The sequence below is a fragment of the Myotis brandtii genome, unplaced genomic scaffold (assembly GCF_000412655.1).
Source record: "Myotis brandtii unplaced genomic scaffold, ASM41265v1 scaffold450, whole genome shotgun sequence".
NCBI lineage: Eukaryota > Metazoa > Chordata > Mammalia > Chiroptera > Vespertilionidae > Myotis > Myotis brandtii.
The window spans coordinates 1,201,094-1,206,617 of record NW_005367210.1 but is presented as its reverse complement, the minus strand read 5'-3'; the positions used below and the strand labels follow the sequence as shown (position 1 = coordinate 1,206,617).

General features: G+C 40.3%; 1 protein-coding gene and 1 pseudogene across 1 annotated transcript in view; one reads left to right on the top strand and one right to left on the bottom strand.

Annotated features, from left to right (window-relative positions):
* LOC102255918 overlaps positions 1–5,524 on the bottom strand; it is a 100,197-nt pseudogene that overhangs the window by 51,709 nt on the left and 42,964 nt on the right.
* The window catches only part of LOC102257432 (40S ribosomal protein S2-like), a 13,851-nt gene that overhangs the window by 4,463 nt on the left and 3,864 nt on the right, over positions 1–5,524 (top strand). The gene's annotated exons all lie outside the window — the stretch shown is intronic.

Genomic DNA, 5,524 nt, shown 5'->3' with positions numbered 1-5,524 from the left:
ATCCCTAGAGATGGGGTTGTCCTGGAATGGGTTTGGCCAGGCCAGTAGCTACTGTGCAGATGCAACAGGGGAGAAGAGAAAACTTGGTGGCAACAGGGTTCTGCAATAATCCTGCCCTCAAAAATCCTTCCAAAATGCCACTCAGTCCCCAGTTCTTTGGCCACACCCCTCCCATGGGACACGTCGTATAACAGGACAATCTCCCTCATCCCCTGTCCATAGGTGAATGGAGCCTCAATCCCTAAGGGACAAGGGGTAGAAAAGTGTTTCCATCACAGCTGTATTTGCAAATGAAGTAAAGGAGCATACTCTAGAAGCCTGTCAAGACATGAGATTGTTTGTATCACATTCATGTTCACTTTCTCTAACTGTACCCCCAAACACATTTTAATCGTTGCTCTTGTCAATGTAAGAACACTTCACATGAGATCTACCGTTTCAATTTTTTAATATATGTTTTTACTGATTTCAGAGAGGAAGGGACAGAAAGAAAGAGATAGAAACATCAATGATAAGAGAGACTTCCTCCTGTAGGCCAACACTGGGGATCGAGTTGGCAACCTGGGCATGTGCTCTGACCCGGAATTGAACCACGATCTCCTGGTTCATAGGTCGACACTCAACTACTAAGCAACACTGGCCAGGCTTAATAAAATTTTAAGTGTACAATACAATAGTGTTAACGGGCAAAACGTTGTAGAGTGGCTTTCTGAAACTTACTCATCTTTGATAAATAAAAATTTGTATCGCTGAATAGCAACTCCCATTTCCACTCTCCTCTGCCTGTGTCAATGCTAATCTTTCCTCTAATCTTTGTTCCTATGGGTTTGACTCTATTGTGACAATTCTGAACCTGTATTTATACCGTGTTTATACATTAAAAGTACTTACTATGACACATAAGTTAAATATCTATAAGGTTAGTAGTCACATTCTTAAATTTGAGGAAGAAAATATGATTAAATTAAAATAAACTCTAAATTTTATAGTTTAACAAACATAATTATTATGAAAGAAACAGAAAACAAATTCTTGAAACACAACAGATTGACTATAATAAAACCTTAATGCAGCCCTAAATCTTCATGTGGAAATTTATGCTTTTAACTGCAGAGAAGCAAATCCATAGGCCCAAGTCATTATTTCTCATTAACATTGTTTTTGGAAATAAAAAATTAGTACCTTTTCCCTCTATGCATATCTCTGTGACCAGATTTCCCCTGTTAATAAGGACAACAGGAATACTGGAGGAGGGCCCACTGTTAATGTCTTTAATTTAAGTTGATTATTTTTTTTAAGGATCCTTTCTTTAAATAGGGTAATATCCCAAGGCAGTGGATAAGATTTCAACATATTATTTTTGAGAGACCAAACTGAACCCTTACACAGTAAATTTACGTGGGTGGGTGTGTAAGTGTGTGTGTATATATATATCTATGAAATTTTATCACACAGGTAGGTTTGTTTAAATCAGGGACCACAAACCAGATCCTTAACTTGACACCCCTCCTGACAACTCCCATCCCTAACCCAGTGCAACCTTTAATCTGTTCTCTATACTGATCTGGTTGGATTTATTTTTGATAACTTTATAATTTTCAAACAATTAATCATTAAATCACAAATTTGAGTTAACCCAATCTTTTATTTAACTGAATACACACTTACTATAAATAGTTCTATTTCAACAAATAGTCAATATTTAAAGATACTTATGTAAGGTATTTCACAACCATTTCCCCCTACTGTGTTTTGAAGAATCAGTATGTATCTTCCACTAACAGCACATCTCAACTGAGACTGGCTACAGTTCACACGCACAACAGCCACAGGAGGAGACTGGCTGCCATATTGGATGGGCCAGCACTACAGTATCAACAGGAAAGTATTTTATGCAATACGAGGGCAGACTGTGCCCTGTAATACTCAACCTTTTCATTTCTTTGATGCTTTCCCTGAGGTTAAGTATAAAATCGCCTATGTAACTGAGCATGGTCTAAGGAAAAGAATTTTTTTTTCGTAGGGTCAGAGTCAAGTGGGTGTGTATATACACTCCCAACCTTATATCATGGTGTTATTCAGTCTTTTTGTCCTTGTTGTATTTGTCTAAAGATCTGCCAAGTTCTGAGAGAGGAATTAAAAAAATTCTAACTTTCACTCTAGATATATGTTTCTCAATTTCTCCCTACATTTCCAATCATTATGTCATTCATCTTTAGCTTTGTCACTAGTACTTACATTTATGACTACTATGCATTTACTCATTCAAGTTTTATTTACCATCTCTTTGGTGTCTGGCACTGGAGACACAGAACAGAACAAGACAAAGGCCTTGCACATGTGGGACCTTAATCAGGAGACACCTTAATCAGGAGACAGACAATAAATATATAAACAAATAAACAGAAAAATATCTTGAGTCTAGAGAAGCCCAATGAAGACAAGTTAAAACAGCGTGGAAAACTCAGTGAAGGTTGGGAACAATGTAATAGTCACGGCAAAGGCCCTAAAGCAGAAACCTGCCTATGTGTTTAAGGAACAGCAAGGAGGCCCCTGTGCCTGCAGCTGATGCAGGGAGGGGGAGAGAGCAGGAGATGGAGTGTAGAAGGAGCAAAGGGAGCCTGATCTGTGGGCTCCAATGGGCCATCTTAGCTTCATACACTGCATGTTTTATTATCTATCCATTCATTGAAATATTTCATGAAACTATTAGAATATTATCTAATGAGCTCTAACTAATAGGTTCTGGCAATGAATTAGACATATAAGGTTCTTGTCACCCCTATAACTCTCACAGGATATTAAAGAAGAGGAATAAACAATTTGATGGAAAACAATAGAAACACATTTTTCCAATTACAAAATAAAATGTAATCTTCCTAAGGGCCAGGCTGTTCTAAGCTCTTTCTGCAGAGTCATTAATTCTTGTGACAACATTACGTGGTAATGATTGTGCCCATTTTACCAATGTGGAGCCTAAGCCACAGTGCGCCAGGAGTACTCCCGAGGTTACACAACCAGCACCAGGCAGGCCTTTCTTTCCTTCCCTGTCCTAGCACTTCTCCTCAATCACCACCTACCTCTCTCCTCTCAGACTGTTCCTCCCTACGACCCCCCCAAAAAAAACCAGGGTCTGATGGAACACAGCCCTTACAATTCCTCAGGCCCCTCTGCTCCTACTGCTAGTACCTGCTTGCTGCCTGCACCGGTGAAGGAAGATGTAGAGGGGCCCCAGGCACCCAATGCGGCCTGATGGTTCGTTGGCAATAACTTGTCTTGGTGAGTTCTTCATTAAACTGAGGACCCTGGACACTGTTGAAGGGACAGGTGGAATGAGAGAGGGCTGGCTGTAAGTAGGGGAGTGTAGGTTAGCACTGGATACAGGAAGACCCCTTTAGGGCCATGAGAGGGGGACAGACTGGATGATAGACAATGGAGACCAAAGAGGAGACTAGAAGAAGGCTGAAGGACAGAGGACAGAAGCTGAACCACCTGAAACCATGAAGATGGAAAGGAGAGAATGGGTCAATTCAGGGGTCTGAAATCAGGAGAAAGAGGGATAGAGAATAGGGGTGGGGGACTTGTTGGCACAGAGGACCCTGGGTCTAGTCCAGTGACTGGAGCGGACAGAGGGGATGCTGGGAAAAGAAGAAGATTAGGAAAAGATAGTTAGCTCAGTGGGATCTGTGAGTGTGAAGGGCCATAAGGGAGATATTTGGTCCCAACAGTCTATAAGCCAGGAGAGTGTGGTCTCATGCATCACGGGGAGGGGAACCCTATGCAAAGCCTTCCAAGAATGAAAATGCTCAGGGTGTTCCAGTAACTTTGGTCAGACTGGGAAGGGTGTGGGAGAAGCTTTGAAAAATGCCACAGGAAAACCAAGGCCTCAAACACCAGGCAAAGGTGCTGGGACTTCCTACTCAGGTCAGCAGCATCATGGGATGCCTGTGATGGAAGAAAGAACCTGGGAACAGGTGTGGGGGCAGGAGGCAGGTGGATTGAAGGGGGTGAGAGTTCGAAAATCCCAGTGGGTTCCTGATGAGCACAGGGAGCTCTAACAAGAAACACGTTGTAGTGATCACTTGCACACATAGCACCTCAGTGACACAGGTCTTGTGCTGGGCTTTCTATAAATTCACACACTTAGTTGCAAAGTTGGAGCCTTTATTATCCCATTTCTCAGATGCTGACCCCAAGGTACATAATTTGCCAAACTCACACAGCTTGTGAGTCACAGAGCCAAGATTTGACTTGACTCATGGCTTTCTGCCTCCAGCATCTGAGCCTTTCATTCTACTGCCTCAATTTCCTGATCTGTCTGTCCAAAAGGCACTAATAATACTCCGTCTACCTTAATAGAACTGTCTGTCCACAGGTCTATTAAAGAGACACAAGCATTTCCTGCATCTTTTCCAGGTATTCACAGCGAATTATTTAAAACATATGATTGTGCACTTAGGTTTTGGCACTGAAAACTTTGAAAAACATGTTACCTTTGGAAATAGCTTGATCAAATTCCTTCACCATGAACAGATGAGCTCTCTTGGAACAAAGTTTCATGTCCATCCTTCAACATTTTCAGAGAATGGAGAAAAGGGATTTAGAGGAATATCCTTGTAGCTCACAGCTCACTAATTTAACAAATCATATAAATGGAGTTTTTAAAACTTTGAATATTATACTAACCCAGTAAAACTAGGTTCTCTCAAGAACATAGCCATCCTTACTAAGTGTACACCAAAATAGCCTAATCATTTGTGTATACCAATGGATGTTCCCACATATTTTAAAGGAGAGAAAGAATGCAAAGCACATGATCTAAACTAGATACAATATATTTAGAAGGGAAAACAATTCAAATTTTCAAAAATATAATGACTTACAGGGTTAATTTTATTTTTTAATTTAAGCTGCCCTATATTTAGAAAAGAATGGTAAGAGCTGGTAATGAGATGTCAACAATGCTTATTTCAGAAGTAAATGAAAATTTACAACAAAGTGGAAATTCAACAAGAATTTATTTCAATATATTTTGTTTTAAATATTTTTTTATTGATATTTTACAAGAGGAACAGAGAGGGATGATGAGAGAGAAACATTGATCAGCTGCCTCCTGCACACCCCCTACTGGGGATGTGCCTGCAACTGAGGTACATGCCCTTGACCAGAATCAAACCTGGGACCCTTCAGTCCACAGGCCAATTCTCTATCCACTGAACCAAACCAGTTAGGGCTATTTCAAAATACTTTTTAAAAAACAGTGAAATAAATGTAACAGCAATAGAAAGGAAAAAGTAAATCCATTTCAAAGAAATAAAAAACCATCACTTTTAATACTCCTTGAAAAAACATAATGCGGGATAGACTTGGTCATTCTTGTCCCAGTTCACCATGCTAATCCCATCCCAGGAAATGGGAAGAGATCCAGGATTGACTCTCCCCTCTGGCTGAACGAGGGCTGCAAATGAAAGCTATCTGCTGACACAAATAACCATTTTATCATTTATAAAATGAGCAAGCCTTA